This window comes from Zonotrichia leucophrys, chromosome 1A (assembly GCF_028769735.1).
Source record: "Zonotrichia leucophrys gambelii isolate GWCS_2022_RI chromosome 1A, RI_Zleu_2.0, whole genome shotgun sequence".
NCBI lineage: Eukaryota > Metazoa > Chordata > Aves > Passeriformes > Passerellidae > Zonotrichia > Zonotrichia leucophrys.
Genome location: NC_088170.1, coordinates 71994066 through 72017984, shown reverse-complemented (window position 1 = coordinate 72017984; position 23919 = coordinate 71994066). Strand labels below are relative to the sequence as shown.

Genomic DNA, 23919 nt, shown 5'->3' with positions numbered 1-23919 from the left:
TTCTATATTTTATATTTAAATTGTGCTTTTCAGTGCCTGTTATTTTTACTGAGAGAGATTAGAAGCACAAATTCTTACTTGAATGTCTGGATGGTGGAGGATGGTACAAATGTATCCTGGATTACAATTTATTCACACCATCACCACCAAATTTTCTGCTTTCCAGAGAGAGATCTCCACAGAAAACCTGAACCTCTGCTTTAAAAAGTGACGTAGGGAGAGGCTACACCTTTATTTGAAATATTTATGTCCCATCCTGGCAAGCAAGCAGCAGTTTCAAATTTTTTTTTTGCTTCACAATGAGGATTTTCTACTGATTAAAAATTCTCAGAAGAGCTGGGGGCCAGCAATTAAGGAATTATCATTTTATCCATTCAGCAAGGCAGTTTCAGAGCGAAGTTTTGGGTGGTTTCTGCACAGCTGGAGGAACATCTGTTATCTCACCCCAGCAGGACTGTTGGTTCCAGGAACCCTCCAGTGCTCCCAGTTCCCATTGTAACTGCAATAAAGAATTCTTTTTCTGTTGTTTTGTTTTCACCCCACAGGTGTTGCTTGGAAGTTCTGCTGTGGGTGAAACCTTTTCTTCAGCACCTCAGCACGGATTCTTCTGTTTTCTTGTAGAGTCTTGCTGTTTCCTAGGGATATAAAGCATTAAGAATTGAGTTATTAATTTCTCAAAGCAACTCTGGAGCTGTTTGGTGAATTTAATGCAAATTTCAGTGAAGGATAAAAGGCTACAAAGTTCCTTTCAGAGTTGAGAAAAGGAAAGAGTGATAAATAAAAGGGAATTAGCCTTTATCCATTCAGTCTGGCAGTGTTAAAAAAATCCCTCCTTTTTCTCCTGTGAATATTTCCCTAAAAATAACAACACAGAGATGTCCTGGCTGGCTCTGTATTTATCCCCTTGTAACCACAGAAGTGACTGTATGAGGTCAGGCTGATTATACTCTGGAGTTTGAGAAGCTTCCCTCAATTATTTATCAAAGCCTTGCATGTGTAAACAGCAGCTGGTTCTGCAGCCAGGTCCAAGCTCTGCACAAAACACAACATTTGACTGCACTGGATGATTTTTGTCTCCTTGATTGAACATTTCAGTGCTCTGTGCCTTCCTTTTTCCTCAATAATTATAATGTGGCCTCCTGATAGTTGTCTGTGCTGAAATTAGATAATTAGTGTAATTATGATTGTTTCTTTTATGCTGTGTGGTTTGTTAATACAGATGACACAGAATTTCCCTGAACAGAGTGGAAATATTTTTTTTCATGTTTTCTTTCATTATCCAAGGCTCATTCAAGAGAATTTACTCCCAAATCTGCAGACTTTTCCCCTGAGCTACACTATCAAGACTTTTTTTAGGCAAGAAGGAAGGAAATTTACTTATGCAGCAGAGAGCACATTTAGAGAGGTTAATGTTAAAGGTAAAAATAAACCCATGATCCAGGCAGACTCACTGATGTGTTTGTTGGAGTTTGGCAATACTGCAATTATGAGCTTTTTTTTTTCTATGAGGGAATTCAGCCCCTACTGATATTTTTCACTTGTACCTATATTTTTTTTTAGTGCTTTGCAAGTTAAAATCTGGTGCTGAGAGATGCAGGAGAGACTTCTCTCTCCCATATTTTTTCCCAAATTTAAAAATCACCTCACCTTTAGAAGTATTACTACCCTTGGATAAAATTGTTGTGTCTAAAAAAGGTGCAGAGAACATAAATGAACCCTTTATGTCCCATCCCTCCCTCAGCCTCCTTCACCTCCATCGATCCCCTGTGTCTCAGGCCTCATAAATGGGGATTTATTACAAATATCCAACCTCAATTACATGTCATTTTCAGAGCCTGCTGTCCAGAGCTCTGCAAGGATGCAAAGCAGAGTTTGTTTTTTAAATATTTTTATGGTGAAGGCGGCTGAGTCAGGTATTTAAACAGACTCCGCCATGTCATGCAGCAATATTTCACTGACAGTCCACCAAACGCCAATCTTTCCGAGACTTTTGAAAAGCGCAACTTCCTCCCCTCCTCCTCTCAGCTCCAAGTTGTTGTGGTGGGGTTTTTTGTTGTTGTGGTGGGGGTTTTCTGACCTCCTCATGACATTTCAGAGGATTTTGGCCGAGGGTGGGACAGGGGCGGGGATGGCGGCGGCCGCTCCCCTCAGGCCCCTCACAGCTTTTCCCGCCCTTTTCCCCCTGCCCACCGCAGTGGCGGGAAGCGCCTCCTGGACGCTGATTGGGCGACGCGGGGGGTGCGTCAACAGCGGATTGGACAGGGGGCTGTCAATCAGCACCAGACCCCGCCCCTGGGCCGCTATGGCAACGGGACGCTGAGGGGAGGGTGGGGCGGCCATGGGGGCCGTGACCAGGGGAGGGGGGACGGGGTCTCTTCAGAGCAGCGAGGACAGGACGGTGAGAGTTTGCCTTTTCTACACGGGGCTCCGGTGGGACCGAGGGAGCTGGGGCTCCGGTGGGGCAGAAAAGGAGGTTCCGGAGGGAGCTGCTCGCTCGCTGAACTCCCTGATAGGAGGGCGCAGCCAAGAGGGGGTCGGGATCTGTCGCAGGGAACAGGGACCGAACAAGCCTCAGGTTGTGCCAGGGGTTTAGACTGGGTATCCTGAAAATTCCTCCCCTAAAAGAGTCGTCCAGCCCTCTCACAGCTGCAGGGCTGGATGGAGTCCCCATCCCTGGAGGGGTTTCAAAGGCCCGCGGATGTGGCACTTGGGGACATTTGGGGACACTTGGGGTCAGTGGTGGCCCTGGCAGTGCTGGGGATCGGCTGAACTCGGTCTCAGAGGTCTTGTCCAGGATTCTGTGATTGTAAACCTCGAGGGCTTTGCTGAAAAGCTCAGGGTCCTGGAGTTTGACAATTAGCAGCTGATTTCACAGGTGAGTATCAGCTTTTAGGGATGACCCTGTTTTTGCAAGGGACTATTTGTGTAAGGGTCTATTTTTGCAAGGGTCTATTTTTGTAAGGGACTATTTTTCCCTTTTTCTCTTCAAAGTTTCGTGGGGACCGACACAGCCACAGGTGCTTTACACTGTGTAACTAACCGTGTAATTTTGTGTTGCAGGGTTAATCACCAGAGCTTGATGTGAACTCCAGGCTGCTCCATAAAAACACCCAGCCATGGTAAAACACCTTTGATCCTTCAGAAGTGTTGATAACACATCTTTAAGGAGGAGGGTTTATATCTAAAAGGTTCCTTCCCACAGCTGCAGGACAGAACTGACCTGCCCAAATTCACTTTGTATGCAAGTATAAACCTAATTCTGATGTTTAGCTTTTTTTTTTTTTTTGTTCTTGGCTGCAGGCTGTAAAAATCTGTACATAGCACATAAAGCCTGTGAGCATCTTTTACATTTGGAAAGATCAGCTACAGGCTGAATTCCTACCAGGAGCCTACAAGTGCTCACAAAACCCCCCAGAGACCCTGGGCAAACAAGGAATGAGATCCCATCCATGGCTGCCCTCTGGCAGTGGGAGCCATTCCCTGGGTGCTGTCCCTGCAGGCCTTGTCCCCAGTCCCTCTGCAGCTCTCCTGGAGCCCCTGCAGGCCTGGAATTGCTGGCAGCTCTCCTGGAGCCTTCCTGCTCCAGGGAACATTCCCAGCTCTCCTGAATCCCTCCTGCTCCAGGGACATTCCAGCTCTCCTGGATCCTCCCTGCTCCAGGAACATTCCAGCTCTCTGGATCCCTCCCTGCTCCAGGGAACATTCCCAGCTCTCCCTGAATCCCTCCCTCTCCAGGGACATTCCCAGCTTCCTGGATCCCTCCCTGCTCCAGGGAACATTCCAGCTCTCTCAATCCCTCCCTGCTCCAGGAACATTCCCAGCTCTCTCAGATCCTCCTGCTCAGGGAACATCCCAGCTCTCCTGGATCCCCCCTGCTCCAGGGAACATTCCACTCTCCCTGGATCCCTCCCTGCTCCAGGGAACATTCCAGCTCTCTGGATCCCTCCCTGCTCCAGGGGAACATTCCCAGCTCTCCCACCCTGACATTGGATCCATCTCCTCTCCAAGACATTCATGGACCAGGCCTTCACTGGAATCCAGCAAACCATGAAGGGTCTCCCTTCCCTTCTCTCTTTTTTATCCCATTTTCCATAAAAATCTCTTGGATGGATTCTGAGTGTCCCAATCCCAGATCCCAGAATGGTTTGGTGGGAAGGGACCTCCAAGCTCATTCCAGGGACACCTCCCTACTCCCTAACCAGGGTGTTCCAATCCTTCCTTGGGCACTGCAGGGATCAGGGCAGCCCAGTGCTCTGGCAATGCCAGCCCAGGCAGGAATTGCTCATTGCCAAGATGCCACCCATGGCTGCCCTCTGGCAGTGGGAGCCATTCCCTGGGTGCTGTCCCTGCAGGCCTTGTCCCCAGTCCCTCTGCAGCTCTCCTGGAGCCCCTGCAGGCCCTGCCCTGTGCTGGCAGCTCTGCCTGGATCCCTCCCTGCTCCAGGGAACATTCCCAGCTCTCCCTGGATCCCTCCCTGCTCCAGGGAACATTCCCAGCTCTCCCTGGATCCCTCCCTGCTCCAGGGAACATTCCCAGCTCCCCTGGATCCCTCCCTGCTCCAGGGAACATTCCCAGCTCTCCCTGGATCCCTCCCTGCTCCAGGGAACATTCCCAGCTCTCCCTGGATCCCTCCCTGCTCCAGGGAACATTCCCAGCTCTCCTGGATCCCTCCCTGCTCCAGGGAACATTCCCAGCTCTCCTGGATCCCTCCCTGCTCCAGGGGAACATTCCCAGCTCTCCCTGGATCCCTCCCTGCTCCAGGGAACATTCCCAGCTCTCCCAGCCTGGAGTCCTCTCCCCAAAAGTGAGACAGCAAAGACCCAGAACTGAGTGGGTTTGTGGTCGTTTTCTCTCTGCAGGCCAAAGCTAAAAAAGGTGGCAAAGACAAAAAGGGTGGTGACAAAGGCAAGAAGGGTGACAAAGGCAAGAAGGGTGGCAAAGGCAGAGGCTCCAAAAAGGGTGCAAAGAAGGAAGTGGTACCAGTGGATCTCTTCAGTGCAGCTGCCATGCTCAACGCTTACTACATCTGCCACAACGCCGCCGCCTTCCTGCAGTTCCGGGGCCACCCCTGGCCTGGCTCTCTCAGAAAGAAGGGGAAAGGGAAGAGAAGGAGGTGAGAACCAAACAGCCTGGTGAAGACTCTGCTGTGATTAAACCCGTCCTGGCCTCGCCAGTGCTCAGCTCATACCCCAGTGTCCCCTGATGTTTTTCTTGCTCCTACAAAGACGCTTTGATTGCAGCTCAGGCACAGTGACAAGTGGCAGGGGACAAGTGCCATTGTCACTTCACCCTGTGGGTCTGTGTGGGATGGAGTGCTGTGCTGGGGATGGATTCACCCACCCGGGGCTGCTCCTTAGGGATGGGAGCCTCAATCCCTGAGACCTGCCTGGGCTCAGGAAGGACTGACAGAGCCAAGGGTGTGGGGAGGGGCTGGGGGAGCTGGGAAGGGTCTGGAGAGGCTGAGGGAGCTGGGAAGGGGCTGGAGAACCAGGAGGGGCTGGGGGAGCTGGGAAGGGCCTGGAGAGGCTGAGGGAGCTGGGAAGGGCCTGGAGAACCAGGAGGGGCTGAGGGAGCTGGGAAGGGCCTGGAGAAGCTGAGGGAGCTGGGAAGGGAATGGAGAACCAGGAAAAGCTGAGGGAGCTGGGAAGGGCCTGGAGAACCAGGAGGGGCTGAGGGAGCTGGGAAGGGCCTGGAGAACCAGGAGGGGCTGAGGGAGCTGGGAAGGGCCTGGAGGGGCTGAGGGAGCTGGGAAGGGTCTGGAGAGGCTGAGGGAGCTGGGAAGGGTCTGGAGAACCAGGAGAGGCTGAGGGAGCTGGGAAGGGTCTGGAGAACCAGGAAAAGCTGAGGGAGCTGGGAAGGGCCTGGAGAACCAGGAGGGGCTGAGGGAGCTGGGAAGGGCCTGGAGAACCAGGAAAAGCTGAGGGAGCTGGGAAGGGTCTGGAGAACCAGGAGGGGCTGGGGGAGCTGGGAAGGGAATGGAGAACCAGGAGGGGCTGAGGGAGCTGGGCAGGGGCTGAGCCTGGAGCAAAGGAGGCTCAGGGGCCCTGGTGGCTCTGCACAAGTCCCTGCCAGGAGGGCACAGCCCAGGGAACAGGGACAGGAGCAGAGGGAACGGCCTCAGGCTGGGCCAGGGCAGCTCAGGGTGGGCACAGCAGGAATTTCCCCATGAAAAGGGGGCTCAGGCCTTGGCAGGGGCTGCCCAGGGGGGTTTGGGGTGCCCATCCCTGGAGGTGTCCCTGGGACTCCTGAATGTGGCACTCAGAGAGAGCTCTGGGCTGGGGACAAGGTGGGCTCAGTCCCAGGTTGGACTGGATGATCCTGGAGGCCAATAAAGGCCTGGAAATCCTGGTGCTGTTTCTCCAGCCTGAAACATTCCCTCTCTGAGGAGGTTTTGACCAGGGAAAATCATAACTGGTGGCATTGCTGGTCAGCCAGCTGCTGTCATTTGTGGCTTGCTGCAAACTCCACTGGGTTTGTTTCACCTATGTGTGGTATAACCCACCCTAGAAAGCCAAGGGTAAAATTGGTGTTTGGGGAAAAAGAAAATATATATGTAGGGTTTAATAATTCTATATGTAGGGTTTAATAATTCTATATGTAGGTAATATATGAAGGGTTTAATTTAGAGCCATTTGCTTGCAGAGGAAAACAGCCATGTAGCTATTTTGGCTGTTACTATCTATAGTAATTTGACAATATGAAAACATAAAAGTAACACTTAAGAAAATGTGATATATTGAAAAAGAGAGGGAAAGGATGAGAGGAGGAAGATCTCACCACCCACAGGTCTTGTGATGAGACTTGGTGGTTGCAATCTGGGTGTCTGTTGGTGGTCACAGAGTGGATCCAGCAGGGGATGAGGGGAAATCTCGAGGAAGTGGTGGGAGAAATGCACAGGACACAAAATGTGGGTTTGTGTTCACTCAGGCTCAGTGGGCAGTTCACTCAGGGAGTGGGGAGTTCACCCTGGATGATGGAATCTCATGGGTCATGGGACACTTGGGGACTCTGCCACCCCCAAAGATGGTGCAGCTGCCTTTGACAGCAGCACAGTTCAGCCCATTGAGGCTGAGGTGAGCACCCTGGGGCTACCTGGCAGCTCTCCTGGATCCCTCCCTGCTCCAGGGAACATTCCCAGCTCTCCTGGATCCCTCCCTGCTCCAGGGGAACATTCCCAGCTCTCCTGGATCCCTCCCTGCTCCAGGGAACATTCCCAGCTCTCCTGGATCCCTCCCTGCTCCAGGGAACATTCCCAGCTCTCTCAGATCCCTCCCTGCTCCAGGGAACATTCCCAGCTCTCCCTGGATCCCTCCCTGCTCCAGGGGAACATTCCCAGCTCTCCTGGATCCCTCCCTGCTCCAGGGAACATTCCCAGCTCTCCCTGGATCCCTCCCTGCTCCAGGGAACATTCCCAGCTCTCCCTGGATCCCTCCCTGCTCCAGGGAACATTCCCAGCTCTCCTGGATCCCTCCCTGCTCCAGGGAACATTCCCAGCTCTCCTGGATCCCTCCCTGCTCCAGGGAACATTCCCAGCTCTCCCAGATCCCTCCCTGCTCCAGGGAACATTCCCAGCTCTCCTGGATCCCTCCTTGCTCCAGGGAACATTCCCAGCTCTCCCACCCTGACATTGGATCCATCTCCTCTCCAAGACATTCATGGACCCAGGGCCTTCTCATGTGAATGTCCCCACATCCCAGAGCAGGGGAGTCACCCCCTGGCTTCCCTGGGGCAGGGACAAAGAGGCAGGGCCCTGTTCAGGGCTGATAAAGGCTCCCTTATCAGTTTGCAGCCTGAGCTGGGCTGTGTTCCTTTGCACATGCTAACTCACCCCCTGGATGTGTGAGCTGGCAGCATCACAGTGTCTGCCAACATCCTCGTGGATCCATCCTTCCTCCCAGGGCTGGCACAACTGGACAAAATTAAACATTTGAACTGACAGGTTCAAAACCCAGCATTCCTGTTAATAGGGGTGTTTGGGTTGCTCTGGTGGTCACAGATGGACAGCAGCTCCTTTGCAGTTTGCTACAGCAAGCAAAATGATTGATGATTGATTGATGATTTTAGCACTGTCTAATCCACAAACCACTTCAGTGTCTCATAACACATCAAGAAAATAATCAGAGGATGGAAAAGCTCCGAGCTTTTCTGGAACAGACCACCAAGTGCAACCACCAAGCCATGATCAGGAGGGCCAGCAGGCTGCTGGGTTTCCTGTTTCCCTGCCCGTGAGCCTCAGCTGGCCTGCTCTGATGACGCAGGGCTGTGGTTTCCCCTCTGCTCTGTGCACCTCCATCTCCTCCTCAGCCTCCTCTGTGCTCTCACTTCCCCACAGCCAGCAGGAAATCTCTGGTCACAGCAGCTCCACTCGTCTGCTAAAGCCAGAGGTCTCTTGCAACCTCTGTGTTCAGCATCTCCAGCTAAGAAATGGATTAAAACCCAAAAATATTGGATTTTTGTATGATATATTTACCACACAGGGCTTTTAGGGACAGATGTTTCTGTGCACTTAAGTCTAACCACTGCTTAATGTGGTTAATGATGGTTAAAAGTGAGCATTTTTACATCTGTGGGAAAGTGGAGCTACAATGGTTTCAAAACTCCAAGTTCCAGTATCCAGAATTTGCTGGAATATTTATTAAATAATAACTTTGCTCTCTCTTTAACAAAAAATTCTGATTTCAGCGTGATGCCACTGAACTCAGCAGATGGTGAGCAGTGAAGTGCAGAGGACAAAGACTCTGCTTTCCAGTGGATCTGAAAAGTTGCCATCCACTTCTTTGACAGCAGCTGAAAAAACCCAACAATCCCAAACTGAGCAATGAAACACTTTTCTTTTTCCCCCTCTTTTTTCCTTTTACCTCTCAGTTGAATTTTGCATGTCATTCCATTTCCCTGGTGATTAATAAAGACCAAAATACATCTCTAAAGAAAACTTTGGACTTCAGATGGCTGGATTTGCTTCCAAGAGCTGCAGGCTGTGCCACGAGCTCTGTGCATGTGACAGGGTGACAGTGGCACCTATCCCTGCTCCATCCCCACCCCTGAGAGTTTGGGGCTTTGCTGGGGTGCAGGATTGAAGCCGAGTTTAGGATGAATAAATCCTAAGGTTTGTGAGGGGAATCTGCAAGCTGGAGATGCCCTTTTTGATGGCAGGGGGATCTTTGTGGGGTTCTGGCCTTGCAGGGAGTGAAGTTCTTGTAGTGTTGGGGTTTCCTGTGCTCTGCTGCCTCTGCTTCCTGCAGGAAGTTGTGTAGCAGAGCCCTGCTGAGAAAAACACAGGAGATGTTGGGGTGGGTGGGGAGAGGCACAGGCTGCTCTGGGATGGGAGTGGTGGACATATATAAATATAAATATAAATATAAATATAAATATAAATATAAATATAAATATAAATATATAAATATAAAAATATAAATATAAATATAAACTTCATTTTAAACAGAAATATGAATATAAATTATAACTGTAACAAAATATAAATAAACTATAAATATATCATAATATAAATAAGCTCTTGAAAGCTTCTGTCACCTGTTTTGGCTCCTGAGATAGTTTATCAGGAAAATTTCCTGAAATTAGGTACAATATTGGAGGGGGTACTTCATAATTTTAGCTTGTCCTTTGGGAACTGTCCTGGGAGACTGTTTTCAGTTTTTTTACAAACTTTCTGTATATTTTTTGTATATTTTTTTATATACATTTTATATATATATATATATATATAAATATAATATAATACACATATTTTTTATATTTTTATTTTTTTGTATATTTTTTTTCTTTCTGTATATATTTTATATACATTATATATTTATTTATTTATATAATATATATATTTATATTTTTGTATATTTTTTCTTTCTGTATATTTTTTGTATATATTTTTATATACATTATATATATATTTATTTATTTATATAATATATATATTTATATTTTTGTATATTTTTTCTTTCTGTATATTTTTTTTGCAAGCTTTCTTTATATTTTGACAGTTTATATATATATGACAGGTTTCTTCTTAGAAATCTGCACACTTTTATCAACTCCTCATCCTTTTCCATTGTCTTCCCCACGTGCTTTGCACAGTTTCTGTTCCCATCCAGAAAAGCCAACAGCAGAGTAGGAAACACCTCCAGCTCTTACACTGGCAGCTGATATTTTGCTTTTCTGCCCTAGAACCACAGCTGGGCTCCCTCAGAATGAGTCAGCAGGGCTAAAAGTTCTCTTCTAGAAGCTTCTCCAGGAGAGGTGATGGAAGGAGGTGTGTGTGGGCTCACACTGGTGATGTCCCCGGTGTCCCTTGGTGTGTCCCAGGCTGCTCCAGGGCTGTTCCAACTCCATGGCATTCGTGTGGTGTGGGATCTCAGGATCTCAGTCCTGGGATGCCGGGCCCCCGAGAGCACCCTTGGGGGGCCCGGGAGTCCTGGAATGTTCCAGAAGTGTCTGGTGGCTGGACTTTGATCCTACACGAGAGACGACACCTGTATGAAGATAAGAAGACTTCACCGGGGTGAATGGTGAAGGGATTAGCTAATTAGAGAGTGAGAAACAGGGTTTAGGATTTCTGTACAGGGGGGTTTGGAAGAGTAAGATGGAGGAATTGGGGTGTGTGCTGTCCTCCTTCTTCTTCCTCTTCTCCTCCATCTTCTTTGGCCACGGTGGCACCTTTGGATTGGTTATTACTGAGAGTACACCGAGTTATAAGAATAGATGGTATTGGGGAAAAATGATAAATATTGTACACGTCACAATGAGTATAAAGATACGTGGCGGTCCGGGGGACGGCACAGTGTGCTCATGGCTGGCTGCTGAGCAGAGCTCTGTTCAGCTGAAAGAACATCTTTTAGATAAACAATTAATAAACATAAAAACCGAAAGAAGAACTGAAGCCTCTTCTCGTCCTTCGATACGCGGCTGCCCCAAGGCCACTTCAGGCCTTTTCAGGCCCCTCAAACAGCCGAAATAAACCAGACAGTGTGGCAGAGTTCTGCTAATGCTGAGCTCACCTGAACCCCCTGATCTTCCACGTTGTGAGTGTTGTTCTATCCCTGTTCCCTTAAAATCCCTAAAACCTTTCATCTCTTTAGGGTGACAAAGCTGCTGCCACCCTTTAATGCTGTAACACCTTTCAAACCTGTCATTCTTGTTGCTGGCCTTCCATCAGCACAAGGTGACAATCAACACCTCCAACCCACACTTTTCCTTCCCAAACCTCCATGTCTGCATCTGGGACTAATCTTGATTAACCCAGGGAGAGCAGCTCAGGATGGGATTCCTCTGATTAAATGTAAGCAGGGCTTTACAGCATTGTTTAGGCACAAATTCAGGTATAAATCTGCCATTTCTAAGATTTTGCGGAGAAAGCAAATTAAAATTTAGCGTGGCCGCAGAAATGTGAGTTCCTCACAGGGGAAATCACGGCTTAGCCCTCAGGAATTTGGGCTAAAGGCCACAGAAAGGGGTGAGAGAACTGGAAAAACTGTGAGGGATATTCAGTGTCTGAATGGAAACCAGGCAGCCTTTGGGACACCTCAAAAGCCAAACCTGCAGTGCCTGTGAGGGGGGAATTCTCTTTGAGTTTATCTCTCCTGCCCAGGGGGAGCTAAACAAATATTCTTTTTAAAATCAGTTTGCTGGTTTGTTTTTTTTTTTTTTTTTTTTTTGGCCATATTTTTAAGTGAGAAAATCCACTTTAAAATGTGAATTCCTGGAAAATGCTTTTTAAAATAGAAATTTTGGAAAAATCTGTTTATAATAGTTTTGGTAGCAGTTTTTTTTTTTGCTATTTTTGTGGAAAAAATCATATTTATAACGGATTTTTCTGTGCCTTTCCCTTCCCAAAAAAATGTCCCCCAGGAATGGGGACATTTAAACCTTTCCCATCATCCCAGGACTCCGGGGTAATGGGAAATGTCTCTGCCCATGGCAGGGGATGGAGGTGGATGATCCCTAAATTCCACAATTCTGTGATTTTCCTGTGATTTTCCCTTTCCAGATGCAAGAATGTGGACATTTAAACCTTTCCCCATGGTTGTTCCTCCCCAGGCTTTCCCTGAACACTGAATTTGGCATTTCCTGACCACCTCCAGCACTCCCATGGCTCCCTTCCTTCTGCTGCCACACTTGCATTCCCAGTTAAGTTTTTCCCAACTTTTTCACGTGGGATTATGGCCCAGCACAAATTGGAATTCCAGAGATCCTGGACAAGTGTGTGCTGGTGCTCAGTTTTCCAAAGAGAAAGGATTGGGTTGGTTTGTTCCCACTGGGAAATGCCTGTCCAGATAATTTCCAGTCATCCCACATGGACATCCATGCTGATCACTTGCTCCTGAGTGCCCTCTGCTCTTCCCAGAGGGGGAAAAGAAAAAAAAAAGAGGAAATTTCTGTTTTCTACTGTATCTTAGAGAAAATATTTTTTTTTAAATTCTGGTTTAAACTATTTTTTTCCACCAAAAAAAAATAAGCGAAACATTTCCATTTTTACCTTGCTTTTTCCCCCACAATTTCCACTTTAAAATGGATTTTTTTGTCAGAACAAGGAAAGAAAAATCAAATTTAAATATGATTTTTTTTCCCCACAAAAAAGAAGACAGCCCTCAGCAGGCACAGATTTTGGGCACTTTCACAGGGGATCACACAGGGGATTTTGGGCACTTTCACAATCCCATGTGTGGATGAGCCCATTCCAAAGGCATCAGCAATCTTGCAAATATGCACTGGATGGGACATCCCCAGGCAGGAGCAGCTGCACCTGCAGCATTCCCCAGCCTGCTCCAAAACCCCAAACAATGTCCATTGTCACCTCCTGCCTCACCTAAACCCGCCTTTCTCCAGGACCTTCCTCCTGCAGGGATCCCAGATTCCATAGAATCTCTATTTATCCACCTAGAGATATAGGTACATAAATATATAAGTAGGTATATATATATTCAAAAGTTGATATATATAATAAATATTATATTAATTAGAATATTATATTATATATAATTATATATATATCTATATAACCATATACATATATATAACTATATATATACACACATATATACACATATATATACATATACATATATACATATATATACATATACATATATACATATATATATACATATATATACACATATATACATATACATATATACATATATATACACATATATATACATATATATACATATATATACATATACATATATACATATATATACACATATATATACACATATATACATATATACATATACATATATACATATATATACATATATATACATACATATATATAAAAACACACACACACATATATATATGCACACACATATATATATCTCTATATATATATCTATATATGGTGATTAATTTAAATCCCAAGCAATTTTTTGACCCCCCAGACCTCGAGCACAGAGCATGGAATAAATACAAATTGTTTCTAAAGGAAGGGACATCCCTAAAAATATTTTGCTTTCCAGGCTGCTCTTAAACAACTCCTGTGAACTCTTCTCGTGCCGGTCCCCGTTGTGATTTCCATGTCATTCCTAATGAAAAAAAAAAATCCATTAGCTTCAAGAAATTAAGTATCAAGTTCCACCTCAAAAGTCAAAAACCTCATGGATTTACACCCATTTTTATTATTTTCCTCAGCTCCTTTCCCCACTGTGTTTCAAATCCTTTATTTTTCAGCTCCCCAAAGTATGGAATTGTTCACATTGGCCTTTAATAATATTAAGTCCCACTGACAGTCCACTGAGGTGAATTTTGAGTTCCACAGAAAATGGAAACAATTTGTATTTTTAACTGGGTTTTTCCACAGAAAATGGGGGGAAATAAATTTAAAAATGGATTCCTCCACAAAAATGGTGGGAAATGTAGAATTTAAACACGATTCTCCCACAAAAAAAAAGGGGGGAATTTACTTTCTGTACTGTGTCTTAAACAAAAATAAAAATATAATTTAATAGTTTTAAACTGTATTTTTTCCCACCAAAAAAAGAAGGGAAACATTTTGATTTTGAACTACCTTTTTTCCACAATTTCCACTTTAAAGTGGATTTTTCCGCCAAAACAATGAAAGAAAAATCCATTCTAAAGATTATTTTTTCACAAAAAAAAGCAAAAAAAAAAAACCCCACCAAATTATTTTAGACAGATGTTTTTCAAAATGTTTATTTTAAAAGGTATTTTCCAGGAATTTACATTTTAAATTGGATTTTCTCACGAAAAATATGAAAAAAAAATCTATTTTAAACTGATTTTTCCACAACTCCCATTTTAAACTGGATTTGTCCACTAAAAACATGCAAAATTTTTTTTATTTTAAAATGCTTTTTCCGCAACTTCCATTTTAAACTGGATTCGTCCACCAAAGACATGACCAAAACCAAAGTATTTTAAACTGATTTTTTCGCAACTCTTATTTTTAAACTGAATTTCCCACCAAAAATATGGCCAATAAAAAAAAAATAAACTCTTTTTTTCCCAAATTCTATTTAAAACGGGATTTTTCCGCCAAAAATGTGGGGGGGCGGGTGGGGGGATCAATCTTAATCTGATTTTTCTCATCAAAAATATGGGATACAAAAAAAATATTTTAAACTGATTTTTCCGCAACTCCCATTTTAAACTGGACTTTCCCACCATATATATGTCCAAATAAATCTATTTCAAGCGCTTTTCCCTGCATTTCCACGCCAAACTCGGTTTTAGCAGCGCTCCCGCCCTCAGCGCCCCTCAGCGCCCCTGAGGCGGGAACGGCCGCGACCTCCCCAAGATGGCGGCGGCCCCTCGCGCCCCCCGCGCCCTCCCCAACATGGCGCCGACCTCCCGCCCATGGCCGCCCCCGCCGCCCTCGCCCTCCCCAAGATGGCGGCGGCGCGGCGCTATGACGCCATACGTCCCGCTCCCCCCCTCTCGCTGTCCCCGGCCTCCTCCGCCGCCGCCGCCGCCGCCGGTCCCCGCCTCCCGCGCTCGCCACCGCGGCGGCCGAGGGCGACTCGCGCCGCCGCCCCGCTCGCCCCCCGCCCGCCGCCCGCCCTCCGCCCGCCGCGGCCCCGCGGCGCGGGCCCGCCGCAGCGCAGCCGCTCTGAGGTGAGCGTCCTACCGCGCAATCTCCTCCAGCCCCGGCGCAGCCGCACCAACGCGGGGCCCCCGCCGCCCGCACCCGCTCCCCCGGCGGCCGCGACCGCCCGGCCGCGCCGGGCCCGCGGGGCGGCCCCGGGGCCGGGGCAGCGCGGGGGGGCCGGGACGGGCGGCGCGGGCGGCGGCCACGGGAGCCGGGGCCGGGGGGCGGCGGGTGCGGGGCGGCCTCGGAGCTCCGGCCCGGGCTGAGCCGGGCCCGGCCGGCCGGGGAAGTTGGGCCGCGGCCGCAGACATTGGCGGGGCTTTTGCTTCGCCCTTTTCCCTGCTGTTCTCGGAGCCCTTTCGTGCCTGCTTTTGGCCCTCACCGCCTTTCTTTTTTTAACCCATTATCCCTCCTTTTTTTCCTCCCTTCACCCTCCCCTATTTTTTTCTTCACTCCCCATTTTTTTGCCTTCACCCACTTTTTTTGCATTCACCCCCACTTTTCTGCTTTCACTCCCATTTTTTTACTCTTCACGCCCCCATTTTTTTGCTCTTCACCCCCCCCTTTTTTTTCCTTTTAACCTCCCCTTTTTTTCCCTTTTACCTCCCTCTTTTTTTTTCCCTTCACCCCCATTTTTTCCCTTCATCTCGCCTTTCCCCCCATAATCAATTAATTTGTAAAAAGCCTCAGAGGTAAATGAGTCCAACCTTGATAAAGTTTCTCTTCATGCCCCCTTTTTTTCCTCCTTTCATCTTCGTGTTTTTTTCCCTTCACCTCCTATTTTTTGCCCCGGAATCACAGAACCAATTAGGTTGGAAAAGACCTGAGCTTATTGATGAAGTTCCCCTTCATTCTGCCTTTCCCTCCCATTTTTCTCCTGTCATCCCTCTTTTTCCCCTTTTACCCCTCTTTCCCCCTCCCCTTTATTTTTCTTTACATTTTGCACATGTAGAATTTTCCTCCCTCTGTACAGGAGGTTGGGAGCGAGTTGAAACGTGTAAATCTCTCCCCTCCTCTCCATTTAATGTACCCAAAAACGGGCTGTGAATTGCCTATAAAAAAGGGGTGTAACTGGCTGTGTATTAAAATACCCAAAAAAGGGCTCTAAAACATCTGGCTCAGCACAGACCTGGCTGTGACTGAGGTGCTCAGGCCCTTTTTAGTGTAAATAATAATTAAGGGACAGAAATAATTCAGCTCAAGACTCTTCCTGCATTTGAGGTTACCAAGTCTAAGCTTTCTTGCAGCTGCAGATGATTTTTGTTGTGTGTGGGGAGATGTTTTCTCTGTTCAAGTTTGGGTTCTCTGCTTTGTGTTTTTATTATTTTTTCCTCCTTCTCTGGACTGTTCTTTCCTGAGTTTGGGATTTTTAATCCCTTAGGCTGTTGTGGTTTTGTTTCTAAGCCTTGAGATTTTCGATCCTTTTCCCACATCCTGAGAGGATTCCCAGTGTGAACTCATCCCTTCTTCTCCTTCATCCACATCACAATTGCTCCTTCCCAAATCCTCTCACAGTGAACTTTCATTTCCCAAATATTGAGGACATGGGTGAGAGAATTGTTCATGTTTTTCATTGAAATTTTTGTGCTGGTGGTAAAACTGGGAGCAATGAATTTTTTTTTTTTAATGCTGTTGAGGGTGAAAGTGATGATGATGATGATGATGGTACTTGTGGGAAGCTGAGCATTGTTACAACTCAATTTTTCCAGGTTTTAATCTTGCCCATCCATCCCTGGAAATGTCCAAGGCTGGGTTGGAGCAGCTGGGATGGTGGAAAATGGGATTTATGGTCCCATCCAACCCAAACCATTCCATGGTTCCACCAAATATCACCCAATGATTTCATATTTATTTAAACCCTCTCACCTCCCTCTGTGGTTTCTTGGAGTGTTTGGTGTCTTGCAGAGTTTCTCAGCAGGTTTTTGTGGAGTTTTGTTGCATTCCTGGTTGTTTTCCATGGGCCTCCCATGGTTTCTGTGAGGTTTTGTGATGAGCTCTTGTGCACAGGCCATAAACACAGCGAGGTGGGAACCCTCAGCCTCATCCCTGTGGGTTTTGTGCAGCTCCTGGGATATTTTAGGATTTAGGAAATGTGTGGTCTGACAGAGGTGACTTTCACCATTCCAAAGTTAAATGAAACCATCCTGGAAAACCCAGTGAGAATGAGAGGTTGCACCTCTGTGCTGCTCCATCGGGAAAATGGGAAATTTGGGGGATTAAAGCTCAGGGAAATGGTGGAATCTCCATCCCTGGAATTGTCCAGTTTGGCAGCTGAGGCTGAGGTTTGGTGGTGAGCGTGGTGGGGCTGAGCTGATGCTTGAACTCAGTGCTCTCAGAGGGCTTTCCCAAATTCATGATTCCATGGAAAAGCCTCTTTGCTCCTGAGGGAGCTTGGCCACCTTGGGCTTTGTCCTGCCATTAATTTCATGCCATTAATTGGGGTTTTTCTGACATTAATTGGGGTTTTTTCTGACATCAATTGGGGTTTCTCCTGCCATTAATTGGGGTTTCTCCTGCCATTAACTGGGGTTTCTCCTGCCATTAATTGGGTTTTTTTCTGACATTAATTGGGGTTTTTCCTGCCATTAATTGGGGTTTTTCCTGCCATTAATTGGGGTTTCTCCTGCCATTAATTGGGGTTTTTCCTGCCATTAATTGGGTTTTTTTCTGACATTAATTGGGGTTTCTCCTGCCATTAATTGGGGTTTCTCCTGCCATTAATTGGGGTTTCTCCTGCCACTAATCGGGGTTTCTCCTGCCATTAATTGGGGTTTCTCCTGCCATTAATTGGGGTTTCTCCTGCCATTAATTGGGGTTTCTCCTGCCATTAATTGGGGTTTCTCCTGCCATTAATTGGGGTTTCTCCTGCCATTAATTGGGGTTTTTTCTGCCATTAATTGGGGTTTCTCCTGCCATTAATTGGGGCTTTTTCTGCCATTAATTGGGGTTTCTCCTGCCATTAATTGGGGTTTCTCCTGCCATCAATTGGGGTTTTTTCTGCCATTAATTGGGGTTTTTTTCTGACATTAATTGGGGTTTTTTCTGCCATTAATTGGGGTTTCTCCTGCCATTAATTGGGGTTTCTCCTGCCATTAATTGGGGTTTCTCCTGCCATTAATTGGGGTTTTTTCTGCCATTAATTGGGGTTTTTTCTGCCATTAATTGGGGTTTCTCCTGCCATTAATTGGGGTTTCTCCTGCCATTAATTGGGGTTTTACCTGCCATTAATTGGGGTTTCTCCTGCCATTAATTGGGGTTTCTCCTGCCATTAATTGGGGTTTCTCCTGCCATTCATTGGGGTTTTTCCTGCCATTCATTGGGGTTTTTTCTGCCATTAATTGGGGTTTTTTCTGCCATCACTTGGGGTTTCTCCTGCCATTAATCGGGGTTTCTCCTGCCATTAATTGGGGTTTTTTCTGCCATTAATTGGGGTTTCTCCTGCCATTAATTGGGGTTTCTCCTGCCATTAATTGGGGTTTTTCCTGCCATTAATTGGGGTTTCTCCTGCCATTAATTGGGGTTTCTCCTGCCATTAATTGGGGTTTTTTCTGCCATTAATTGGGGTTTCTCCTGCCATTAATTGGGGTTTTTTCTGCCATTAATTGGGGTTTTTTCTGACATTAATTGGGTTTTTTTCTGACATTAATTGGGGTTTTTTCTGACATTAATTGGGGTTTTTTCTGCCATTAATCGGGGTTTCTCCTGCCATTAATTGGGGTTTCTCCTGCCATTAATTGGGGTTTCTCCTGCCATTAATTGGGGTTTCTCCTGCCATTAATTGGGTTTCTCCTGCCATTAATTGGGGTTTCTCCTGCCATTAATTGGGGTTTCTCCTGCCATTAATTGGGGTTTTTTCTGACATTAATTGGGGTTTCTCTGCCATTAATTGGGGTTTCTTCTGCCATTAATTGGGGTTTTTTCTGCATTAATTGGGGTTTCTCTGCCATTAATCGGGGTTTGTCCTGCCATTATCGGGGTTTTTTCTGCCATTAATTGGGGTTTTTCTGACATTAATTGGGTTTTTTCTGCATTAATTGGGGTTTTTTCTGACATTAATTGGGGTTTTTCTGCCATTAATCGGGGTTTTCCTGCCATTAATCGGGGTTTCTCTGCATTAATCGGGGTTTTTTCTGCATTAATTGGGGTTTCTCCTGCCATTAATGGGGTTTTTCTGCCATTCATTGGGGTTTCTCCTGCCATTAATCGGGGTTTCTCCTGCCATTAATCGGGGTTTCTCCTGCCATTAATTGGGTTTTTTTCTGCCATTAATTGGGTTTTTTTCTGCCATTAATTGGGGTTTCTCCTGCCATTAATTGGGGTTTCTCCTGCCATTAATTGGGGTTTTTCCTGCCATTAATTGGGGTTTTTTGGTCATGTCCAATTCCTGCCACATGCAAATATTTCCATTGCTTTTCCAAAGGAGAGAGGTTTCCATGCAGTTTCTCTCTCCTGAAGGGTTTGGGAATTATTATTTTTTTTTTTATGCATTACCTTCCTCTGATGTGGGAAATTGTCTTCCAGGAAGGCAGCAGGGCACGGTGAACTCTGCTGTGCTCCTGAATCCCTTTTACCAGGAAAATTTAATCCACTCTTTTTTCTACATGAGAACATTTTGTGCTGTCAGTAGGAGTGGTGGGGTTGTGTTGGTGATTTTCAGTGCAGGGAGTTCTGTGAAATTCAGCCTTGGACTTTATCTTCCTTAGGCTGCTTCTGAAGTTGGTCTGTGGGAAAAAAGTTCAGATATTTTGTGTTACCCATTGCCCAGTGCCCAAGATATTTAATAAAATCATTTCAAACCATTATTTTGGGGGGGTTTAAAATAACTTCTGCTGCACAGTGGGGATTTTACTGGTAAGAACCCTTTCCAAAATGTGGCCTAAACCCCTGACACAGCTCCAGCCATTCCCATGGATGAACCCTGTCCCTGTGTGTGTTTGAAGGGAATCCATCCTCTCAGGGTTTGGAGTTTAGGTTTTTGTGAGGGCATTTTAATGCTGTCCTACAATCCCAGTGTTGGGTGCGGATCCACACCCCTGCCCCTGATCCATTGCTCACTTATTTCAGTCATTAAATTTGTGTGTCTGCTCTCATGAATCTCTGCATCAGCTCATTGTGCCTGTGAATCCAAACCAGGTGAATAAATCCTGGCAAAACCCCTCTGGTTTCCAAATATTGCAAATTAGAGAAATCAGAACATCACTGGTGTTTTATCTCTTCAAACTAAAGCTCCCCTCAGAAACCCTCACCAGTTCCCAGCCTAAAGGGGAGTGTGAGAAAAGCTTTAAGGTGCAGAACTGTGCAAGGCTTTGTGCCAGGGATGAAAAAACCTGCACCATCCAGGCCCTTCCAGCTTTGGGGAAATTCAGATTTGTTCTGTGCCCACTGCAGCAATTGCAGTGGGGTTCAATATTTGTGACTTCCCCAATTCTGCTCCTTCTATTTCTGCTTTTTTTTTCCCCAAAACTGGTGGGGCTGGCCCAGTTGCCAGGTGGGCAGTCCCACTGGGAGGGCTGGCTGGGGTTTGTTGAATTTCTGGCAAACCTCAGAGCCTGTTATCCTTTGGAATATCACAGCTACAGCCAGGAGCTGTCCCTGTGTTTCACCAGAGTCTGAGAGGGTTTTCCCAGGATTTTGGAGCTCAGGCTGCATTCCAGTGTTTCGGGAAGGACTCTGGGGCTGCTCTGGCTTTGCTGTGGATGAGTTGTGTGCCAGACTCCGAGAAGGAATCCAGGAGGGAATCCCTTGCTGTGCCAATGGGAGCGGGGAGCTGCCGGCTGTGTTTGGTGCAGCTTGTCCCGATCCGCGCTGACATTTTGATGTCAATGAAATTCCACCTTGGCTTTTCCCTCCTGGAAAAAAAACGATGGAGCTGTACAAAAACCCTGAGGATGGCAGGTGGATTCCATCTGAGTAGGACTGGGAATTCCAGTGTCTCCTTCCTGTTTTCCAGCCTTTCCCAGGGACTGTGCTGCCTGGTTTTGTGCTGGAGGATGGCAGCAGGAGTCTCCTTGCCTTTAGAGCTTCATTTTTGTTGTTATTTTTGTTTGGCAGATGTGTGAATTGTTTGTGTGCTGCCTATAAATAATAAATGGGTTGCTCAGATCCTGCAGCAGCTCGGAGGGAAACTCAACTTTTTCAGTCCCACAAAATTCACCTGACCTCAAATACAGAAGGGGAGACCCATCAAAGTGTATTTTCACTCACAGACCACGTTGGCTTGTGATCAGTGTGACCAAGGAAGCCAACCCAGAAGTAACTGAGTCCCTCCCACTGTTGATTACATAACCATCTAATTAAAGGAATCAAACAGGGATGACTTGGAAAACTCCATACTCTGGGTCAAAAATACTTTGCAAAGCCACAGCCCAGAGTGCCCATGTTTTATTTATGCTGAGGAGTGCTGTGTAAATGAAGAAGTTTATTCTTGGTGTCAGCCTTTAGAGTCTCCTGCTGCTTCTGCAGGGCACCAGGAAAATCCTTTAACTCCTCATTTCCCTTTGGGAGGAGCAGGGACTCCTTAGTGCTGCTCCCTTCCCTCCCTAGAAGGAGCTGGTGGATTCAGAGCTCTTCTTGTGGTTGCTTTGGGTTGAAAGCTGGGTTATTTTCAGGCTTATGAATTCTGCATCATGAGCATTCCCATGGATTTAGGGGTAAATTGGTGAATTTGGTCCCTTGCTCCAGAAGGAAACTGAATTTCTCTGGGAATGGTTGGAATACTTCAGCCCTGATAATCTGAAGCATGTGTAGATGGAGGTGGTGGTGGAGAGATGTGAAAGACCTGAAGAACAAAACAAAAATCCACGGTCCATTTTCAGCAGGTGGAACGTGGGGTTGTGGCAGGAGCTGTGGAAGCCTGGAATTCCCTGAGGATTTGCACGGCCTGCTCAAAGCAGGAAAAGCACAGGGTTGGGCTGCAATTCAGGATGGCTCAGCTCTGTTTGCTCTCTGTGGGTCTGCAGAGCCCCCTCTGCCCACGTGGGACCCAGGGGACACGGAGAGCACAACAGGCTCTGTCTGTGTGGGACCCACATTTAAACCCAGCTTGGAGGTGCCTCAGACCTGAAACGCTGGCAGGCAAATCTCTCTGCTGTAGCTGGGCTGGAAATGCAATTTTTTTTTTCCCCTCCAGAAAACACAAATGTTGATGGTGTGGAATGTGTGATGTGGGATTTTCTCAAGGGATTTTCTCCCGTACCTGCTGTGTTTGCACAGGGTGAGTTTCCCTTTCTGGGGTTGTGGAGTCATCGTGGAATTGTGGAATGGTTTGGGCTGGAAGGACCTTAAAGCTCAGCTTGTGCCAAGGCGTGTGCCAGGGTGTCCCAGTGCCCAGCCTGGCCCTGGGCACTGCAGGGATCAGGGGCAGCCCCAGCTGCTCTGGGAATCCCTTCCCAAAATCCCAGCCCAGGCTCCCTCTCCAGGGAATTCCCTCCATTCCCAGCTCTCCCAGCCTGGCATTGGATCCATCCCCACCCCGACTCCTCTCCAGGAAGGGATTTTGGGCTCTGGGGGCTTCACTGGCAATCTCAGCACTCCAGGAAGGGTCTCCCTTCCCTTCTCCATCCCCAACTTCCATAAAAACCCCTGGGGATGGATTCTGAGTGTCCCAAATGCCAGAATGGTTTGGGTGGGAAGGGCCCTTCAAGCCCATCCCATTCCAAGCCCACCATCCCAGGCTGCTCCAGCCTGGCCTTGGGCACTGCAGGGATCAGGGGCAGCCCCAGCTGCTCTGGCAATGCCAGCCCAGGCAGGAATTGCTCATTGCCAAGATGCCACCCATGGCTGCCCTCTGGCAGTGGGAGCCATTCCCTGGGTGCTGTCCCTGCAGGCCTTGTCCCCAGTCCCTCTGCAGCTCTCCTGGAGCCCCTGCAGGCCCTGCCCTGTGCTGGCAGCTCTGCCTGGAGCCTTCCCTGCTCCAGGGAACATTCCCAGCTCTCCCTGGATCCCTCCCTGCTCCAGGGAACATTCCCAGCTCTCCTGGATCCCTCCCTGCTCCAGGGAACATTCCCAGCTCTCCCTGGATCCCTCCCTGCTCCAGGGAACATTCCCAGCTCTCCCTGGATCCCTCCCTGCTCCAGGGAACATTCCCAGCTCTGCCTGGATCCCTCCCTGCTCCAGGGAACATTCCCAGCTCTCCTGGATCCCTCCCTGCTCCAGGGAACATTCCCAGCTCTCTCAGATCCCTCCCTGCTCCAGGGAACATTCCCAGCTCTCCCTGGATCCCTCCCTGCTCCAGGGAACATTCCCAGCTCTCCCTGGATCCCTCCCTGCTCCAGGGAACATTCCCAGCTCTCCTGGATCCCTCCCTGCTCCAGGGGAACATTCCCAGCTCTCCCTGGATCCCTCCCTGCTCCAGGGAACATTCCCAGCTCTGCCTGGATCCCTCCCTGCTCCAGGGAACATTCCCAGCTCTCCCTGGAGCCTTCCCTGCTCCAGGGAACATTCCCAGCTCTCCCTGGAGCCTTCCCTGCTCCAGGGAACATTCCCAGCTCTGCCTGGATCCCTCCCTGCTCCAGGGGAACATTCCCAGCTCTCCCTGGATCCCTCCCTGCTCCAGGGAACATTCCCAGCTCTCCCTGGATCCCTCCCTGCTCCAGGGAACATTCCCAGCTCTCCCAGTCTGGATCCCTGGGAGCTGAGGGGCTCCAGCCCTGCAGCAGCTCCGGGGCCTCCTGTGGATTTGCTCCAGCAGCTTCCAGGTCCTTCTGTTCATGAGTTCCCGGTGGATTTTCTGGGGAGCTTTTCCTCCTCAAGTGCATATTTTGCAGGGCAGCCAAGCAGATGCCTTCTTGAAACACTTGAACTTCAAGGAGGGGTGGCCAGGCTGCCATTTTGGGCGCAAGTTTGATAATTAAATG

General features: G+C 47.6%; 1 protein-coding gene across 1 annotated transcript in view; it reads left to right on the top strand.

The window, feature by feature from the left end:
* Positions 1-15027: 15027 nt before the first annotated feature.
* NRF1 (nuclear respiratory factor 1) overlaps positions 15028-23919 on the top strand; it is a 79652-nt gene continuing 70760 nt past the window's right edge. The window contains exon 1 of the mRNA XM_064703113.1: positions 15028-15090. The gene's annotated coding sequence lies outside the window, so the exon portion shown is untranslated. The remainder of the gene's footprint in view (positions 15091-23919) is intronic.